This window comes from Ovis aries, chromosome 2 (assembly GCF_016772045.2).
Source record: "Ovis aries strain OAR_USU_Benz2616 breed Rambouillet chromosome 2, ARS-UI_Ramb_v3.0, whole genome shotgun sequence".
Classification (NCBI taxonomy): Eukaryota; Metazoa; Chordata; class Mammalia; order Artiodactyla; family Bovidae; genus Ovis; species Ovis aries.
Window position 1 is genome coordinate 137,240,991 of NC_056055.1, and position 22,087 is coordinate 137,263,077.

The 22,087-nt window shown below is 39.1% G+C and overlaps 1 long non-coding RNA gene across 1 annotated transcript; it reads right to left on the bottom strand.

The window, feature by feature from the left end:
• Positions 1–2,145: 2,145 nt before the first annotated feature.
• Positions 2,146–5,434, bottom strand: LOC132659205 (uncharacterized). Its single transcript, XR_009599322.1, has 2 exons — positions 2,711–5,434; positions 2,146–2,616 (listed from the first exon to the last, which is right to left on the bottom strand). It is a non-coding gene; the product is annotated as an uncharacterized LOC132659205 (long non-coding RNA).
• Between the last annotated feature and the right edge of the window lie 16,653 nt (positions 5,435–22,087).

Below are 22,087 nucleotides of genomic sequence, written 5' to 3' on the forward strand. Positions count from 1 at the left end.
TCTATACCAGGAGAGTTCTTGGTTTATAACCTCAATATAGATAGCTTCTTCCCCACGACTTAAATAGCAAAACACTATTACAGTTACAAACCATTTAAGCAAGTATAACTAGCATTGTATTATGTGTAACTAGCAAGATATTATATTTATTTCTATTAATATAAAACCAAGCAAAAGCATGAATAAAATAAGTATTAATGGTATGTAGTCCATCCTTCTTTCTCAGAACCATAGTAAGTGGCTTTCTCTTAGAGGAATAAGTCTATATGGCATGGGTGTCGTTTTAGTTCATTGTGCTTTGCTCTTAACGAAAAAAAAAAAGACTCATGTTAATAATAAAACAAAGAGTTTATCAAAATCTATAAAACTTTGATACTTTGTGGCATATTATAAGCACGTTCATGTCAATTATTTTATTCTGATTTATAGAAACTGTATAATTTCCCCACCCAGAAATAATGCTGAGATATATATATGTATGTGTGTGTGTGTATATATATATATATATATATATATATATATATAAAATACATATTGAGTAGAGTTATAAGGGAAACTGTTTCACAATCTTTTACAGATGTGTGTGGAAAATAGCACTTGGAGTGCATTGTCCCACTGTCATTAAGTATTTTTTTAAAATCTCTATTGTAATGATTTCATATAAAGCCATTGTACAAATGATCATAGTTTATTTTATCAGTCTTCAATGATTAATTATTTGGTTTGTTCCCAATTTGTTGCAATGAAAACCACAATACCCCCACTAAAAAGAAAGAGAAACAAAAAAGAAAAGTAATAAAACACAAATATAACTCTATAAAGTACGTCTTTTTAGCTCAGTAAAACGCCTTTTGTTCTTCCTAGGAGAAGTTTCTAGAGGAAACGAATGCATACTAGTAAACTTTTAAAACAGCTCCCCTGATAAACTGAAAACTCCATGTGGGTAGAACTGTGTCTCACGTTCATCCTTATAGCCTCAACCCCTGGTCCAGTGCCTGACCTGGGTACACATTCAATGCATATCTGCTGCTTATCTGTACTTTTTAAAGATTTTCTACAATGAACAAAAGCTCCCACCTATCCATAGAAGGCAATGGCACCCCACTCCAGTACTCTTGCCTGGAAAATCCCATGGACAGAGGAGCCTGGTGGGCCGCAGTCCATGGGGTCGCTAAGAGTCGGACACAAGTGAGTGATTTCACTTTCACTTTCATGCATTGGAGAAGGAAATGGCCACCCACTCCAGAGTTCTTGCCTGGAGAATCCCAGGGATGGGGGAGCCTGGTGGGCTGCCGTCTATAGGTCTATAGGGTCGCACAGAGTCGGACACAACTGAAGTGACTTAGCAGCAGCAGCATCCATAGAAGGCGGCACTGGTTGATTAACTTTGAACTTTTAGAGTGAGTTGTGGCCTCCTAGTGGAATACTACATCTCTGAGAATAATTCTACCATGAATGTTAGTTGATATTTTCTTTCACTTTAATGAGTAAGAAGGGCTTCCCTGATGTCTCAGATGGTAAAGAATCCTCCTGCGATGCAGGAGATCTGGGTTCAATCCCTGAGTTCAATCCCTGGGTTAGGAAGTTCCGTTGGAGCAAGGCATGGCAACCCACTCCAGTATTCTTGCCTGGAGAATCCCATTAGACAGAGGAGCCTGGTGGGCTACAGTCCATGGGGTTGCAAAGAGTCGGACGTGACTGAGTGATTAAGTATAGCACAGCACAATGAGTAAGGCCAAAGACAGACAATGGAGACGTACTTTGGAACTTCACTCGTTTACCAGTGATGTGATTGACTTCTTTGCAGAATCAGATAATAGGAAGAATATTTTCTTAATTTTTTGTGCCATTCACATTATAATGGATATAGACAGGATACACTTTTAGTTTAATCTGCATTATTATAATTTTCTCTGACATGTTCATAAGTCTAGACAATCAAAAAAAAAAAAAAAGTCAAATCCTGATTCGTAGAATTTCCTGATTTCCGTGGTGTAGATACTCCAACCATGGCCAATTTCAAGTTGCCAATGTGATGTCACTACATGTGGTACTGGGCAGAGATGTGCAGCACACACTATACTGTGGTATTTTCTCCATGCAGGTACTTAATAACCTCAAGAATGGTAATAAAATGCGGTAAGGTAATTAGGAAGGGATTGACTTTATTTATTACCTTTGTTTTTAATATAATTCATTTAAACACAAATATGTATATTTGTATCTAATATATTACAATATAGTATAACTTGTATATAAGAATTTTATATAATTTATATAAGATTGTATATAATCAAAGTTTGAATAGCAGCTGTGTTGAACAACCAAACTGAAGAATCCTTGAAAATGCAACAATTGCCTGGCCCCAACACACTACCACCCGGAGTTCTGTTGGAAGAGGGTTGAACCTCTTAGCACAGCACAGCTGCATCAGGCTGAACGCCATAAGGCCCAGTCATAGCTGCTGATCAAAATGCGGAACGTTCCTGATGACACATCGGTTTCCATTCCTGCCCTTGTCATTGCTCGTCTTGTAGGAGCACAGCCATCATCTCTGTAACTGCTTCCCCAAGGTCAGTTTGAATCGCATTTTTTGCCCTTCTTCAAAGAATCTGCCTGCAATACAGAAGACCCAGGAGACTTGGATTCAGTCCCTGGGTTGGGAAGATCCCCTGGAGAAGGGCATGGCAACCCACTCCAGTGTTCTTACCTGGAGAATTCCGTGGACAGAGAAGCTTGGCGGGCTATAGTCCGTAGGGTCGCAAAGAGTCGGATACGACTGAAGCGACTGAGCCCGCAGGCACGCGTATGCCATTATCAAGGCTATTAACATCACTGTTTCTAGATCCCTTGAAAGCAAAGTCTAGTCATTCCTGTTCTATCTCGCATTCCACATGGGTGAGTGTAAGGCTGAAACCCTGGCTTGGAAGGGTTTAGGGGAGCAGGGCAGACACCCGGCAGCTGCAGGGTATGAAATAAAGAGGAACTGAAGAGGGTGTCTGGGCAAAGGCAGGCTGGGCAGACATCAAGAAAAAGGGCCAAGGCGTCCCTGGGTCTGAAGTTAAGTATCTGCTCCCACCAGGGCTAGCCACATTAAGCAGGGGCATCAGTTTGGAGCCAGAGTCAGGAGTGTCCCTGAGGTAGTGACAAATGAATAGTGTAAGTATGATTTCAAGGGAGACATTGGCCTACTTGAAAGAGCCGTGATTAAGAAGGTCACAATTGCTTTCAGAAATAAGCAATACAGAGAAAGCAATTTTACTGAGATGGGTGCATTGGTACCCATTAGTCACCGATCACTCCAGTTAATCTATTAAAGCAGTTATTAAATCTATTAAACAGTGCTGGCATCTCTCGAGCCCATGGAACCTCTCCCCTCACCCCCAGCCCCAGGTTCCACTATTTTCCCTGGTTGCCCAGGATGGTTACCAGACTCCACAATAAGTGGAACTTTCTCACAGCATCACAGTGTCCTCAATCCTTGATATTCCTGCTAGATGACAGCCTAGAGCACAGAAATCACTCTTCTATTCCATAGATTAAGGGAATATTATGTTTTATTGGCCTCTAACTGTGCTTCTCCAAGTCAGATCTGAGACTGGCAGCATCAGCATTATCCGGGAGCGTGTTAGAAATGCAGATTCTTGGGCCTCAGACTTAAGGAAGCAGACCCTCTGGGGTGGGACCTAGGCGTCAGTGTTTTAATGAAGTCTTCAGGGGATTCTTAGGCATTAAAATGTGAGAAGCACAGTAAATATATCATACTATAGTTGGTAAAAATCACAGACGGGCCGTCACAATTCAACTTTCTGGTCTAAATACTGCTGGAAACAGCTGCTCCAAGTTGACTAGCTTTTCATCTGGGATGTGTTTACCTTGAGATTCCCATATCCACTACTATCTTCTTCTTGGGAATCATCCAAATTGTTCCAAACATGTGATTCTGTACACCTATAAAGCTGTCAAATTAGAGGGGAAAAGTGGATTATTATTTGCAAAGAGTGATAGAGATATTCCAATACAGAGCACCACTTCCTTTTCTCCTGATTTCCAGTGTCCTCACAGTAGAAACAGTGCCAAAAACAAAAACATAGAGTATGTGGGAATTAAGTTGTCATGTAATTTAAGCTGTATTTGTACAAAGAGAATCACTCTCCAATAGACACATATAAGAATTGTTCTTTCCTGTTGTGTTTTAATTTATCAATTGTGTACATTATCTAGCCATGGCAAACCCCACAATATATTATAATAATCCAGTTGAAGCAATACTCATTGCGTGATTCAGTTCAGTTCAGTCACTCAGTCCGGTTTGACTCTTTGTGATCCGATGAACCGCAGCACACCAGGCCTCCCTATCCATCACCAAATCCCTGTGTTCACCCAAACCCATGTCCATCGAATCAGTGATGCCATCCAGCCATCTCATCCTCTATCATCCCTTTCTCCTCCTGCCCTCAATCTTTCCCAGCAGCAGGGGCTTTCCAATGAATCAACTCTTCACATGATGTGGCCAAAGTATTGGAGTTTCAGCTTCAGCATCTGTCCTTCCAATGAACACCCAGGACTGATCTCCTTTAGGATGGGCTGGTTGGATCTCCTTGCAGTCCAAGGGACTCTCAAGAGTCTTTTCCAACACACAGTTCAAAAGCATCCATTCTTCAGTGCTCAGCTTTCCTTACAGTCTGACTCTCACATTCATACATGACCACTGGAAAAACCATAGCTTTAACTAGACAGACCTTTGTTGGCAAAGTAATGCCTTTGCTTTTGAATATGCTGTCTAGGTTGGTCATAACTTTCCTTCCAAGGAGTAAGCATATTTTAATTACATGGCTGCAGTCACCATCTGCAGTGATTTTGGAGCCCCCAAAAATAAAGTCAGCCACTGTTTCCACTCTTCCCCATCTATTTGCCATGAAGTGATGGGACTATATGCCATGATCTTAGTTTCTGAATGTTGAGATTTAAGCCAATTTTTTCACTCTCTTTTTTCACTTTCATCAAGAGGCTCTTCAGTTCTTCTTCACTTTCTGCTATAAGAGTGGTGTCATCTGCATATCTGAGGTTATTGATATTTCTCCTGGCAATCATGATTCCAGCTTGTGCTTCCTCCAGCCACACTACTTTATTTAGTATTTTAAAATTAGGTATTATTTTCTTCATTATTAAAGATACATGCTTAGAGAAAAAGAAAAGATAATAATCAGTATTTTGACCTAGTTTATCCACAGTAGCCGGATTCAATCAGCCAGTCAGATGAATCCTTTAAAAAACCACTTTTTGATGTGATATATAACCAATTATACATTTTACTTTATTATTGCCTGATCAAACACAGCTAGTCAATCATACAGCCAACAAACATCCATTCTTCCATGTATTGTGCAAAACCTAGGTACTTAAAGATAAATAAAAGTCTGATAGAGACAGATGGTCATACTAACCACTGGTGTGACAAACGCTTGCCTACGTGGTCTTGTGGACATTGTCTAAGCTCTTCTATCTTTTAGCATAGGTACCAATCTGTCTTCTTCTAGTAGCACATTATATAGTACCTAAAAGAGACAGACACATATTAAGAGCTCAGTAAACAATTAAAAATATTTAACTTCATTTTCATCTTATTTTGTGCTGTGTAGAGTGCTACATCTTCCAAATGTTTATTGCATGTAATCAGTGTTGTGCTGATAAATACCTCTCTAGGGGAAGACAGCCTGATTGGTAGTGTTTGCTGATCTCAGTGGGAGAAATCCTCCCACCATGGCTAATTTCATGCCACTCAGTAGGTAATAACTGACTTGTAGAAATTTCGAGAATTTAACAGCCGACTAGGAGGAAACTATAGGAGCTACATTTTTTTTTTAAATTAAAAAATAAATGGTTGGGGAGATATTATAGTACAGCTTCTGTAGATGATTAGAAATGTAATAACTTTTGTACAACTTAACATTACTATGAAGTGTATGTACAGTTTGTAAATCTACCCTGTTGCTACAGAAATGGGTATAATAGAAATACTCAGATACATAATAGGTTTATATATTGAACAATGTAGTAATATTGTACACCTATGGCACCCCACTCCAGTACTCTTGCCTCGAAAATCCCATGGATGGAGGAGCCTGGTGGGCTACAGTCCATGGGGTCGCCAAGAGTTGGACACAACTGAGCGACGTCACTGTCACTTTTCACTTCCATGCATTGGAGAAGGAAATGGCAACCCACCCCAGCGTTCTTGCCTGGAGAATCCCAGGGACGGGGGAGCCTGGTGGGCTGCTGTCTATGGGGTCGCACACAGTCGGACACGACTGAAGAGAGCAGCAGCAGCAGCAGCACATATAAGGGCTTCCCTGGTGGCTCAGTGGTAAAGAATCTGCCTGTAATGCAGGAGACCCAGGTTCTATCCCTTGGTTGGAAAGAGCCCCTGGAGAAGGGCATGGCAACCCACTCCAGTATTCTTGCCTGGAGAATTCCATGGACAGAGGAGCCTGGCGGGCTACTGTCCATAGGGTCACACAGAGCTGGACTCAACTGAAGTGACTAAACAGCAGCAGCAGCAAGTCTATATAAAGAATTTTAATATTCCTGATGGAATAGTTGGAAGTATGTATAAAAATGATAGGTTGTGCTTTCTTTGGGGCTAGGGGAAATTTCTTTTATTATTATTATTTCCAATAGAATAAAGAAAGTTGACATTCTGATAAGAGCTTTTCATGGAATGTAATAACAATCACCATCTTTTCATTGTAACATGCTAACACATAGTTATTTTACACAAAGAGAGGGAAAGATATTGTTGAAGATTTTATCAATTATATTTACTTTTGGAAAAGAATGAAGTAACATCTATTTTTTTCTTTTAAATAACAGATTGCCTTTATTGAGGAAACAGAGGTGGTTAAGGAAGTCTTTGCACCTGAACATGAACAAGAAAATATGTTTAAAGTTCATTGCAGCATTCATTGTAATAATGAATTAATGGAAGCAACCCAACTGTTTCTCAACAAAAGGATCTATAAAATGAAACAGTATCCAGAGGTTAAATAAATGGATTTAAATCTACATGTATGAACACAGCAAGAACTAAAAAACAACATTGGATGAAAATTAGACCAAGTACCATAAATGTCATATAGGTAAAAATTTTAAATCTATAAAACAATGCTGTATATTTCTTGTGAATCCAGTTGTATGTAACAGAAGCAGACAAAATGTGGCCTGGCTATACTCCAATTCAAGAGTTGTTTTCTTAGAGAAAGGTGAGAAATGAGCATGGTAAGGGAAAAACAGGGAACTTTAACTTTGTGATAATAATTTTTTTGTTAAACAAAATAAATTAAGTAACAAATTTTATTATTAAAAGGAAAATAAATTTAATTAAAGCAATTATAAAATGTCAGTATTTGTTAATTTAGGAAGCTAGCTTATGGAAGTTTTTTATATTATCTATTGTTATTTTGAAACGTTTTTCATTAACAAAACTACAAGTGAAACAAGAAAATAGATTGGTTCTATCTGCAAAAAATGTAGATATGTCCTTCATGTTATAAATTGTTAGAATAAGTAATGCATGTAATAATTTGGAAAGTTAATGAGTATTTCCAAACCGCAGTCCATTTTTACTTTTATTTTGATCAAGGGAATGGACTAAAGAAACCAAAGGGAAAGAAAGCAATAAATAGAAAATATTAAATTAAAATATATACTATATTTCTTTGAAGGATAAACAATCTATGGTCTGATGTAGCAATTTTTTATGCACCAGTAAGGGGACAAGGTGGATGGGAACATCTTCAGCTTTGGTTGTTCAGTGCAGCTGCTCAGTCGTGTGCTATTTTTTGTGACCCCATGGACAGCAGCACACCAGGCTTCCCTGTCCATCACCAACTCCCGGAGCTTGCTCAAACTCATGTCCATTATATTGGTGATGCCATCCAACCATCTTATCTTCTTTCTTCCCCTTCTCCTCTTGCCTTCAATCTTTCCCAGCATCAGGGTCTTCACAAACAAGTCAGTTCTTCACATCAGATGGCCAAAGGATTGGAGGTTCATCTTCAGCATCAGTCCTTCCAATGAATATTCAGGACTGATCTCCTTCAGAATGGACTGGTTGGATCTCCTTGCTGTCCAAGGAACTCTCAAGAGTCCTCTCCAACACCACAGTTCAAAAGCATCAATTCTTCAGTGCTCAGCTTTCTTTATAGTCCAACTCTCACATCCATACATGACTACTAGAAAAACCATAGCTTTGACTAGATGGACCTTTGTTGGCAAAGTAATGTCTCTACTTTTTAATATGCTGTCTAGGTTGGTCATAGCTTTTCTTCCAAGGAGCAGATGTCTTTTAATTACATGGCTGCAGTCACCATCTGCAGTGATTTTGGAGCCCAAGAAAATGAAACCAGATTGCAAAGATATTCAAATATAGAGCAAAACCAAAGTACATCTTCAAATTGACAACACTCAATAAGCAGGTGTTTTAGAAATTCATCACAAATTAGCCTAGCAAAGAATGCACAGGAGTTTTACTGGGAAAGCTCATTGTAAGTTTTTTATGAAAGAAAACTTAAATAAATGGAGAGCAACACCATTTTTGTGGTTGGTATGAATTAATATTGTAAATGTTCCATTTCTCCCTCTATTAATCTATAAGTTTAATGCAATTCCAATCAAAATCCAAGCGAAGTTTTTAAGGAACTTGAAAAGTGTATTCTAAAGTTTATATGAAAACATAAAAGTCTAAGTGAAATTTGGAAAAGGAGAAATGAAGACCGTCAGTAAAAACAGACTCAGTAAGAAATAGATTCATGAATATATTTACAAATATCAGAACACCCTTCTTAAGGGGCTTACATGGAGGAAGATTTGACTCATGTATCGAGTCCAGAGGCAAGCAAGCGTTGATACTGAAACTAAACAATGCTATTAATGACCCTAAGTCACTCTAAATTGTCCTGACCTGCTGTTCGTAATGTGTAAACATTTCTCCCTACCCTTATCACCTCAGAGTATTGTACCTCCAGGCCTCATATCTACATTCTAGAAAAGAAAAAGGGGGAAAGAGATGAATGGTTTTCTCTTTTAAATGGTAGTCCTTTTAACTTGGAAAAGTAAATTCCTAAGGGAATTTTGCCTCCATCTTATTATTTTTAACCATACCATGTGGCTAATCCTTGCAAGAGAGAGGCTGAGAAAACAAATAATTTTTGCTGGGAATATTGCTATCCCAAACAAAGTTGGAATTCCATTTATAAAAAAGAAAGGGAGAATGGATATTGAATACATAATTAGAGTCTATATTAAGGAGGACATACTCTTCTAATGATAAACCACCAAGCAAATCATCAGGGTATTGCTGGCACAAGTCAGACAAATTGACCAAAGAATGGATCAGGATAAGAGAGGATAGGATTAGATGGAATGGAATGGAACAGAATGTACAGAATACTCCAGATAGACCCAGGTGTATATGGGAACTTATTTGATAGAGGTAACTCCACAAGCCAGTCTGAAAGGGATGGATTATTTAAAAGATGCTATTTGGTCCATTGGATAGAGAAAACTAAAGTTGGAACTTTGTTACTCACATATAAAGATGACTTTCAAATGGATAAGAGACCTACATGTACAAAGTTAAGTCATAATAGATATGACTACATGAATATTATGTTCTATTCAGTGAAGGACACACAGATAATATTCACACCTGATGACCATTTGGAAGAACATATATACTATGTTAAAAATTGACCAGGGATTAATATTTAACAGTGCTGTCAAAGAGAACTTTCTGTGATGATGAAAATATTCTGTATCTATACTCTCTGATATGGTAGCCACCACCCACCTCAAGTTACTGAACACTCAAAATGGGGATAGTATAACTGAGAACTCAGTTTAAATTTTTAATTAATTTTAATTTAGTCATACATGGCTCATATCTATCTATTGGACAGTGCAGAACTAGAGTGTTCGAAGAATTCTAGAAAATTAGTAAGAAAAATACAAGACAGTCCAATAGAAACATATAAATAGATCAGGAAGCCTAAACAGCTAGCAAGCATATGCAAAGATCCAAATCACAATTAGAGAAATGCAAATTAAACAGAGGCATGCTTATCATTCATTATATTGGGCTCTGCTGATTTCTGCTATTACTTTGACACAACAGATTTGTATTTCAGTTCAATATTTCCCTAAAGAACATAATGCTTTATGAGACCTGTATTGCAGAAAATATCTGAATATTGAATTAAATCTGTTAAGAACAGAGAGAAGAAAGGGCCAAGAAGAAGAGAGCTGGTGACATTTCACAGGTATTCCAGGAGGCTGCTCTGGGTGCAGGTGTAGATACTGTCTCTCAGACAAGCTTCTCAGTCGAATGTGTCCATTAATCCTCTGCACCTGAAATGATTTACCTAATCATGTGGCCAGGCCTGGGATTTGATTCCTACAGCATTACGAAGCTTTAAGATTCTCTCCTCTTTCTTTCCCTTTTCCTCCTTTAGAATTTTGTAGGAATGGGTTTGTGGAAATTTCTTTTGCTTTTTATGGAAGCTGATCTTGTAAATCTTTCTTAAACTAAAGAATATTCAGAGCTGCAAAAGAAAAAAATTGGACACTTGTATTTTACTGCACTTTTTCTAAGGCACTATCATGATCTCTTTATAAATTTACTTTCTAATTTTTTAATTTCATAAATATTGATAAACTAATGACCTCAGAAATCAGAAGTGATACTTCAATTTTAAAACTGGATCTTTAAAATAATGGAAATTAATGTCTTTCTGGATTTCTAAACATTCTTTCACAACTTTCCTCTTCTTCAAAATAAGCATGCCCCTTGAATACTGGCAATCATGTGCTAGTAGAAATTTTAGGTATACAAATTTATTTCATTCATCACCACCATTATTACCAGTTATCACTCTGAAAGTCAAAGCGTTAGTTGCTCAATTGTATCTGACTCTTTGCTATCGCATGCACTGTAGCCCATCAGCTTCCTCTGTCCATGGAATTTTCCAGGTAAGAATACTGGCATGGGTAGCCACTCCCTTCACCAGGGCATCTTCCTGACCCAGGGATTGAACCAGGTCTCTTGCATTGGAGGCAGATTCTTTACCGTCTGAGCCAACACGGAAGCCCCAGTTATCAGTCTACTTCCAAATAAAAATCAAACTGGAATTTAGCACATATCTGGTTATTGAAAAATTTAAGTATTTCCATTTCCGAGAAGAGAACCTGAGCAATTAATCACATTCAGAATTTAAAAAAAAAAAAGCAGTTTCTTAACTGAAATAATTCTTTTGCTTCTCCCAAGCCAGGAAAAGAAAAAAATGTTGGAGCAAATTCAGTACATGACTGAGATCTGAGAGATTTTACGAAAATTTTTTACCTGCTTCAGCCTTGCTAACTAGTTGACATCAATTACTACAGCTTGTTGGGAGGAAGATCTTTGTGGGTTTTGTATTTGTTCTTTGTCTTGTTTTTTTTTTCCGGTTGTTGCTGATTTATTCATGTCATTTAAGCACATATATATGATATATATATATGGAGAAGGAAATGGCAACCTACTTCAGTATTCTTGCCTGGAAAATCCCATGGCCGGAGGAGCCTGGTAGGCTACAGTCCATAGGGTTGCAAAGAGTCAACACGCCTGAGTGGCTTCACTTTCACTTATATGTACATGTATGTATATGTCTCCTACTACATGCCATACGTTGTTTTAGGCCCTGGGAATGCAATACCCTTGAGCCCTTATTGCACTTATAATCCAGAAAGGGGAAACAATTAATTAAGGAATTTAAATGTCATTAAATGCTCCTCTAAGATAAAGAACACTGTGAGAGCTCATAGCAGAGGCAACCAGAGTAGGCTAGACTAGCGATTCAAGTCAGGCTTACTGAATAAAGGGATAGTTAAGCAGAGCCCTGGAAGATGAGCCAGACCCAATCCTGTGGGGAAAAAAGTGTGAAAGGAATGCATTCCAGGCACAGGGAGCTAGCTATAGCAGGGACTAGCAGGAGATGAAGCTGGAAGGAGTAAGTTACAAACAGAAGCATGGGATGATTAGATGAACATTTCACAAACAACATTCTGCCTGCAGGGTAAGCATGGAGATCGACTAAATCTGTCAGGAATCCAAATAAAAGCACAAAGATAGAGAAAAAGGATTTATGGAAAAGGTAAATCCCCAACATGGCTGATTGATTAGCTGTGGGTGGTGGGTGGGGAGAGAGCATTGACCCCAAGCCTTACCTGAATTTTAGCCACAGTGGTGAGCAATTAATCACTCAGTTACCTCCACCCAGATGCAGGGGAGGTTGGGAAATGAGGGTTGGCTGTGTGCCCATAAATAGAATGAAGTGGGCTGAGGAGCACATTGCATCATCTGTGCTTTAGTGTCAGCCAAAATTGATTCAACTTCCCAAGCTGAGCTCCAGATCGGTAGGTGCAATTGAATACTAACACGTTTGTTTTCACCATTTTTCTGGGTGGAAGAGCATTCAAAGGTTGAACAATCACTTGGAGATTCCATGTTTTCTATTCTACCTGACAATGTCTAGTTCAACTTCTCAAAAAATTCTTCCCCTACTTTTGTTACCGAAAGCAGGGTCCAGCTGCTTGCCACTCAAAAGCCATTAAAGAGGCCAGGTTGGTAGAAAGGAAAGTTTGCTTTATTTTGGATGCCAGCAACAGTGGGATTAGGGGTAAGGAGTAGGGGTGCCTGAGGTGACTATCCAGAGGCTGACTCCCCTCCTGACAATCAATGGGCAAGAGGTTTTAGAGCTTTTATAGGCAGACTGGGGCTACCTGCAGAAACAGCAGTCAAATCTGACAGTCATCTTGAAATCGGTCATTGGTGGTCTGACCAGCGTCATCTTGTTATAAGGACAGTTAGTCTTCAGTTCCAGAGTCAGTTTGTTTCCATTTCCTGAGGCCAGTTCTCAGAATTGTGGCGACTTACGTCATGGTTACCATCTGGTCATCACGTAATTAACTTCTCCACCTGGTGGGGGTTTCAGTATCTATAAGACAGCTGATAGAATGTGGCTCAGAAAATTATCTATAGCCCTTGAGAAGGAACTCAAAGTCCTTGACTATTCTTAATGACTACATTATTATCACTTAATCTCCTTTGACTGTTTTCCTCTGTTTCTGCATGTTTTCACTTCTCTGATTAAACTTATTCTTTGCCTAAGTTTTTCTCATAGACTAAGGCGGGCAGAGGACTGTGGGGGTGGGGAGGGGCAAATACCACAGGGTCCTGCTCCGTTTCACTTTCATTTTCTGAGAAAATAGATTTTTAACTTCCATGCTTAGATACTTCTATGTTTTCTCTTTCAGCAAAATATCATCTCAACCACGATGACCATATTAGTTATCTATTACTATTTTTAAAATTTCTCCAAAATTTAGTAGCTTAAATAATCACCTATTATTATCTCTTGTAGTTTGGGGGTGTGGGGATTGGTCATGAATTCAAACAGGGCACAGTGGGAAGCATGGTGACTGTGTCTGGGATTTCAGCTGGAAGAGTCCAGGCCTTGGGAGTGGAGCCATATAAAACTTGCTCATTCATGCATCTGGAAGTTGATGCTGGCTTTCAGCTGAGGCCTTCCAGTCCTCTTTACTTGAGCCTCCGCAACTGGTTTGACTTCCCACAGCATAGAAGCTGGTTCCAAGGCAAGTGTCCTGAAAGGGCCAGGCAGAAGCTAGAGCTTTTTTTTTTTTTTTTTTTTTGCTGCTCTGGGTCTTAGTTGCAGCATGCAGGATCTTTCTTGCTGTGTGGGATCTTGCAGCATGCACGATCTTCAGTTGCAGCATGAGGGAGCTAGTTCCCTGACTAGGGATCGAACCCGAGCCTCCCTGCATGGAAATGTGGAATCTTAACCACCAGACCATGAAGGAAGTCCCTGAAGGTGCATCATTTTTGTGGCTCAGCTTCAGAAGCCACATATCACCACCTTCATCATTCCCCACTGACCAGGGCTGTCACAAGCCCTGTCTAGACTCAAAGAAGAGTACCTACATGCCCTCTCTTGTGGGGAGAGGTGTTAGCCACATCTCACAAAGAACATGTGAGATGGGACCAATATATTGGTGCAGCCATTTTTGGAAAATATCCTACAATGATCAATTCTTAATTTGAAAGAGAAGCACAAATCTCAGGACAGCTTTGGTGTTCACCATTAATCCTTTTTAAACTAGTGTGTCTGAATGGGTCTCTCTTCTAAAATAGGTAAATGAAATGAGCGACTACATCTTCAGTCCTCTCTAAGTTGTCAATGAAAAGACCTCTTCTTACTCAAAGTTCCTCTTTGAAGATAATTACCAGATATTGTACTAGGAATAAGCCAGTAACATAAAAGCAACTCCGCTACAGCTAATTGGACCCTTTGAGTGGCAAAGTGACAGAATTGAATTCAAGCTATTTTAAATAGGTAAAGATTCATTATTTCATGAATCTGAAAAGTCTAGTGGCTCAGATGGACTCAGTCCTAGCTGGATTCAGAGACTCAGAGGATCTTCTCAGTCCTGTCTCTTTCCATTTCTCAGTTCTTGATTCCTCTGCCCTGCTTGACTCCCAAGGAGGTTCTTTCCATGTGGTGACACAGATGGGTCACCAGCATCTCCAGACTCAAACTGACTTGAGTGCTTGTATGATCTCAGGAGATCAGCTTCCTCTACGCCTCCTCTTTGTTATTGTTGTTTAGTCACTAAGTCATGTCTGACTCTATTGTGCCCCCATGAACTGTAACCCACCAGGCTCCTCTGTCCATGGGATTTTCCAGGCAAGCGTACTGGAGTGGGTTACCATTTCCTTCTCCAGGGGATCTTCCCCACCCAGGGATTGAACTCCCGTCTCCTGCATTGGCAAGTAGATTCTTTACCACTGAGCCACCAGGGAAGCCCTCCTCTTAGCATCCTTAATAGTGCCTGGGAAAGGATTCTGGACCTGTTTGGTCAGATGGGGGGAGTCACGGTTCTGATATGTATTAGGATTCTCCAGATAAACAGAACCAGTAATATACATAGAGATATAAAAGGTGATTTATATAGGAACTGGCTCATGTGTTATAGAGGCCGAGAAGTCCCATGATCTGCCATCTACAAACCAGGAAAGCTGGTGTTATAATTAACTCTGAGTCCAAAGATCTGAGGATTGGGGTGATTATGTAAATCCCAGTATGAGTCCAATAGCCTGAAAACCAGAAGCAGTGAAGTCCACGGGCAGGAGAAGATGGGTGTCTCAGCTCAGGGTAAGCTAATCTGCCCTTCCTCTGCCTCTTTGATCTACTCCATTCCTAACTGATCGGATGGTGTCCTCTTGCACTGGTGAGGGTGGTCTTCTTCACTTAGTCTCCCAATTTAAATGCTAATCTCTTCTGAAGATGCTCACAGACTTACCTAGAAATAGTGTTTCGCCAGCGATCTGGGCATCTCTTAGCCCAGTTAGGTCGGCATACAAATTTAACAGTCACAAGGTGGAAGGAAACTCTGGCCAGCCAGAGTCACCCTCTGGCAGGGACCCTCAGTCATAAGATCCAGGATCTTAGGATTGGCCTCCCCAACAGATGTCACAGGAGTAGCTCCTGAGTGAAACAGTCCCTGGTATCAGTAGCTCCTGATACCAGATGACAGGTGTATGGAGTTGAGCTCCAAATTTAACAGCTGTAACCAAAGCTAGTATAAGTTTTAATTCCTCATCAAATTTTGGTCTAGACTTTTGGTAGAACTGAAGGAAAGTCAACTTATCAAACTCAAATGAGCAACCTCCTGCACACTTAATGCTATTGAGTGGGGTGACTAAACCATTTCCACTTCGTAAGTTTAGAATGTCAGGTTTTTCTCATAACCATATGTTCGTTACTATTTTATCTTTGAAATAGCATCATTGGACTTCGATCTTAACCTACACTGAGGTTTATAGGTCTCCTGTGGAAAGCTAAGTTTAAAATCTACTTGGCATTAAATCATAAAGGAGAAATAACCTGCCTTACCCTGTTGGAACATGAGTTATGAATTCATGCTTAGGTGTTTTATGACTGCATATCATAACTTTTATTAGTGGTTCCATTAATATTGCCAGTCACGAGCCATAAAATCAACTCTGAGTGTATCCATAGGCTTTTATGAAACTCTTTCTGAATCACTAGTTTTTCTGTAAATCATGTAAAACATCTTTGTAAAAGAGTGAAAATCCAGATGGTTTTGGTTTAGCATTCACATTTTCTGAGAGTCGAATCAGAGCTGCTCACAGCTGAGGGGGCACTTAGAAGTCATCAGGTCCTATCCCTTTCTTCCAAGGGGAGTGCAGGCAATCGATACTGTTAGTAAAATGAATGAATCTCCATGACACCATGCTGCTGGTAAACATATTACCTCACAACATCCTAGGGTGCTTTTGTTGTTGTTTGCTTGCTTTTAAGAAGAGTTCTATCTATCAGAAGAAATACATTTGAATCAGTTCTAATGAGGTGGATGAAACTGGAGCCGATTATACAGAGTAAAGTAAGCCAGAAAGAAAAACACCAATACAGTATACTAATGCATATATATGGAATTTAGAAAGATGGTAATGCTAACCCTATATGCAAGACAGCAAAAGAGACACAGATGTATAGAACAGTCTTTTGGATTCTGTGGGAGAGGGAGAGGGTGGGATGATTTGGGAGAATGGCATTGAAACATGTATAATATCATATAAGAAATGAATCATCAGTCCAGGTTCGATGCAGGATACAGGATGCTTGGGGCTGGTGCACTGGGATGACCCAGAGGGATGGTACGAGTAGGGAGGGGGGTTCAGGATGGGGAGCACGTGTACACCCACGGCGGATTCATGTTGATGTATGGCAAAACCAATACAATATTGTAAAGTAATTAGCCTCCAATTAAAATAAATAAATTTAAATAAAAAAGAAATTTGCCCTGATTGTTTTTCTTTTGGGGTTTCCCAGGTGGCGCTAGCGAACCCACCTATCAATGCAAGAGATGTAAGAAACACAGTTTTGATCCCTGGGTCAGGAAGGTCCCCTGGAGGAGGGCACAGCAACCCACTCCAGTATTCCTGCCTGGAGAATCAATTAGCCTCCACGTGGCAGATGCTACACTTCTCATTTCCAGATGACCAGGCTTCCTGGGGTTCCACTTCCTCGAGCATCATGTACTCTGTTCTGTCCAACTCTCTGCGTGTGTCACGGTTGCCTTAACCAACTGCATCTTGACTTACTTGACTTTGACCATGTTCCTGTCTTCACTGGGGATAGTTGTTCATTGTCTTATAAATTTGTCAGGCCCTTAGTTTTTTGGTTCCCATTTATGCATCTTATTCACAGTGATATCTCAGGAGACAAGTCAATTATTTGCTGGAGTCCAGATACCTTATTTCAAGGCCTTTGCTGGACCAAAACAAAGAATCCAAAAAAAACCCCAAGATGATCTTTGTCTGGCATTGTCTCTAAGTGGAACATTAATATCAGTCTATGGTTTGCAGCATCCTCTTTCTTCCTACTTTAAGGGAGACTCTTCTCTGGCTTTGATCATTGAGTTGTCTTTTCTTTCCCCCTGAACCATCAAAGACTATTACAATGTTTCACTGATCTCATCCACAGGGCCTGGTAGGATTCTTGGATGTAATCGTGGCAGGATAATATTCTGAGATGTTACCTGAGATTTTCTTTCCTGAATTTCTTTTACTTTTTTACTTTATTCATTTAGTCAATGCATTCATTGCCTCCAGGACAGGTTGTTACAGCAGAAAAGCAAAGGAAAAGCTTTTTAAATCTCTGAAGGTTGCGCTTTTGGACATTCACAAAAAACCCCTCAGCCCAGAGGGAACTCAGGTCAGAAAAATTAGATGGGGAAAGTTGTGTTACCTGCAGTCAGAGTTTGCTTTTCTTGCTGTCACACCCCCTGCTTCTCTTCATCTCTACCTCTGGTCTGTTGAGCTACATGAATTTGTTCAGATTAGAAAAAGAGAAAGGAGAAACCCTCTGTACGTTTGGAAATCCAAGACCAGAAGAAAACATGGGTTCCCCCGAGAAAGATGCAAGACGTGAGGGTTTTCTCCTACCCAGAAGGAGCAGAATGGGTGGAAGTATCCAAATGATGTATCCAGGCAACCAAAGATAGCCTCACAAAGCCCTGCTCTTTCCCGTGCAACTTGGGACCCAGCAGAATGATTTCCCTTGAGCCTGAGCATAACACTGAAGTTGAAAGTCATGCTAAAATAGAGGCTTAAAACAGAAATTAGTGAGTACAAGTAGATACTGTGTTACTTCACCCAGATTCCCTTCCTAGTGTCAGTTCATCAAATCTCCAGCGGCTGGGAATACGATCTTCAGAACCTATGCCCCCCACCCCCACTCCAGGAAGTGACCGCTGTCCAGTACTAACTGATGCAAGAATAAAATGGCCTCACCATCTCACCTCAGTTTGAGACAACTCTGAAGAGCCAGCCTAATTCTAGAATTCTCCGAAGGACTGTCTGAGAATCAGTCAGCTGAATGCAACCACTTTGCAGGAAAACTTCTTGCTCTGCCCATTCCTGCCTCCCTCACTTCCTTCCAGGTTTATCTCCTAAGAACTCTCCCCAGTAAAATTTCTAACTCAGTTCTCCCTTTCGTTCTGTTTCCAGGAAACCCAATCTAAGACATCCACATAACTGAGCTTGTAATTTGAGAACTCATAATTCTGCACCAAACATAATTTTTCCAAGTTTGGAGATACATTATTTTAGAGACTCCTGGTGCGTATACGTTTTTAACTCTGCTCATTTTTGGCTTCAGTTCTCTTGAACCAATTTTACTTCTACTCTCTCCTGTCTGATAATGATTATGAAAGTGAAGCAAAATAGGAATGGAATGTCTTAACCTTTACTGTATAGCATGTTACCATCAGTCCAAACATTAGACCAGTGTCTCCTGGGCCATCAATTTTTCTTTTTAAAATCTATTCTCTTAGCAGTTTTCACATATGCAATCCGGTATTAACTAGGGTCCCCATGCTGTGCACTGTATCCTCATGTCTTATTTATTCATAGCTGGAAGTTTGTACCTTTTGGCCATCTTCTTTTCAGTAAACTAAAACGACTCTTTGCTTCATCTTTCTTGTTTTTCAAAATGTCATCTCCTTCTAAGGTTTTAGCTTTTATTTTTCAATCATATAAACTTCACTAATTTTATATCTTAAGATGGATGATGACTTCAGGTCCCCAACCAGTTTATAGAGACCTCCTCTGCAAGTCCCACCTAAGAGTTCTAGGCGATCACTTCAGATTGTAGGGGTAGTTGGCACCTTCTGTTTCATTTGAAGACTTGAAAGCCTCAGCTGAAACTGACATAGAAAAGTCTCATTTAATGCCCCTAATAGGCAATAACTTAAATACCTGTCATCAAGTCAGTATTTAAATTCAACCAATGTATCCAATACAATGGAAAACCATAAAACCCCTAAAAGTATTCAGGGTGATTTATGGATAAAATCATGACATGAAAAATGTCACTGTCAAATAAAAAATAAGTTATTGAACAGTATTTATAGGCAAAGAGGTTTTGTGTTTTTATTTTTAAACAGATATGTGTTTGACAGATATATGTATATAAATACACATATCTTCATATATGCATGGAAAACATTAGTGTATTAACAGCAATCATATCTGGGGAATGGAGTTGTGTGATTTGAGAAGTGCACAGAAGAATTATTCTCATTTAATATTCTTAAGTATTTGAATTTTTATAACAAATCATTATTTTAATAAATTAAAAAAGAGCACTTCAGTGAGAACATGTAATGTAACTATTCTGTTCTAGTCTGTTTATTTTAAAGTGGGCTTTTCAAGATCACTAGCCTGGGAGACAAATCTGAGTTTCACTGTCAGTTCTGCTATAAACCAATTTAGATATAGAAATAGGCTATCCAAGAGGTAGCATTATTTCATTGTTTTAAATTTTTTCCAAATTTTTGTATGTATAACTGAGTCCTTTATTGTACACCTGAAATGAAAACAACCTTGTAAATCAACTATACTTTGATAAAGAAATATTTTAAGTATCCAAATAATTTTAAAATATTTGTAAGTTATTAAAGAACATATATGTAACATGTAAATTATGTGGCATGATATTATGCCTCTCTATGAATTTGTTATCCAGCACAAAATCTTGAAATTTGACATTAACCCACATTCTCCTCCCTTGCTATCCTGCCCATGTAACCATCTGCCTGAGTTTTGCATTTATCAGCCTCTCACTTTTGAAAACACATAGTTCTGCACATGCCTTAGCAACACATTTTGTCTTGTTTGTTTTTAAGTGGTGGTCTCACTATAGTATGAATCTTCTGGGAATTGCTTTTCACTCAAAATTATGTTTCTAAGGCTCATCCTTGTGGGTAGCTGTAGTTCACTGATTTTCACTGCTGCGTATTACTTCATTGAGTAAATAGACTATCACAATTTATTTCCTGTCATTGGATTTGGGGGATATTTCCAATTGTTTCTGCTGCTACAGAAAGTGCTGCTATGAACATTCCAAAACATGTGCAAATTTCTCGAGGATGTATACGTAGGAGTGGAATTTTGGAATCCATGTAGATTTACAAGAAATTGCCAAATTGGTTTTAAAAGTGACTTATAAATTTACACATACTGTACATCATAATATACACTGAAAATTCATGTTTTTCCACATTCTTATCCTTGGCTTTGACAGGTGTTTAATCTAGTAGTAATGTTAGTCGCTCAGTAGTGCCCGACTCTGTATGACCCCATGGACTGTAGCCCGCCAGGCTTCTCTGTCCATGGAATTCTCCAGGAAAGAGTACTGGAGTGGGTTGCCATTTCCTTCTCCAGGGGATCTTCTTGATTGAGGGATCTACTGAGAGTCTCCTGCATTGCAGGCTGATTCTTTACCATCTGAGCCACATATCAACAGTATTTCAAATGGGGTCTTAATTTCTATTTTATTTACTAAAGAGATTGATCACTTTTTAATATGTGATTTGGCTACCTGAATTTTTCTTTTGTAAAGCACCTGTTCATAGTTGTCTATTTACAATGCCCTTACATTGTAGGCGCTTCATGAATGTTTGTTGACTAAATGGATGAATTCTCATACAGCAAAATAAGACTTAGGAGATGTGCTTGTTAATTTAAGAATGATGTTTAACCACAAAGAACTATGGGCCCTACTCCCTTCAGTTCAGTTCAGTTCAGTCGCTCAGTCATGTCCAACTCTTTGCGACCCCATGAATCGCAGCACGCGCCAGGCCTCCCTGTCCATCACCAACTCCCGGAGTTCACTCAAACTCACGTCCATCGAGTCGGTGATGCCATCCAGCCATCTCATCCTTTGTCGTCCCCTTCTCCTCCTGCCCCCAATCCCTCCCAGCATCAGAGTCTTTTCCAATGACATTGTATTTTACTTTCATTATATACTCAATGTTATATGACTGATTGATAACTGAGCTTATTCTTTTGCATGATGGATTTATTTTAAAAAGTCTTTATATAATTATCTTAAAGATAGTTTTTGCATATTATCTTTGGGAAAGTTCTATTATTTACTTTTAATAGCAACAGAGGAGTTCTAAATCTTGTTCTAGTAGCTAAACAATGCAAATTGTGCTTCTGTTCTCAGAATTAAACATTTTTTCAGAAAAACATGAATATTGGATCTAATTCCAACAAACAAATTAGCAGGATTTTTTCTAACAGAAAATGAATACTTTAAGTAAATAGCTTTGTGGATGTGCTTTTATTCTATGTTCAAGAAAAAGTGTAAACAGCTATTCCTGTCACTGTTGTGTGCTAATTCTTGTGAACAGATATGTCATTAGAAGAAAACAATATTGAGAAAATTCTATCAATTACCTTTATTTTTATGATTTTTTCCTAAATATTACCAAATTAGAAACAGGCGATTATTACATAATTCTGACAGGTGTTCCACAGAAGCATGATTTAAAAAATACCTTTCTCTAGTGAAACCAATTAAGTAAGGAAGGCATTTGACAGCAAAAATTTAAAAAAGTTGGATTGGGTCCTTTCTCACTGCCTTCGTGAGGCAGAGGTGCT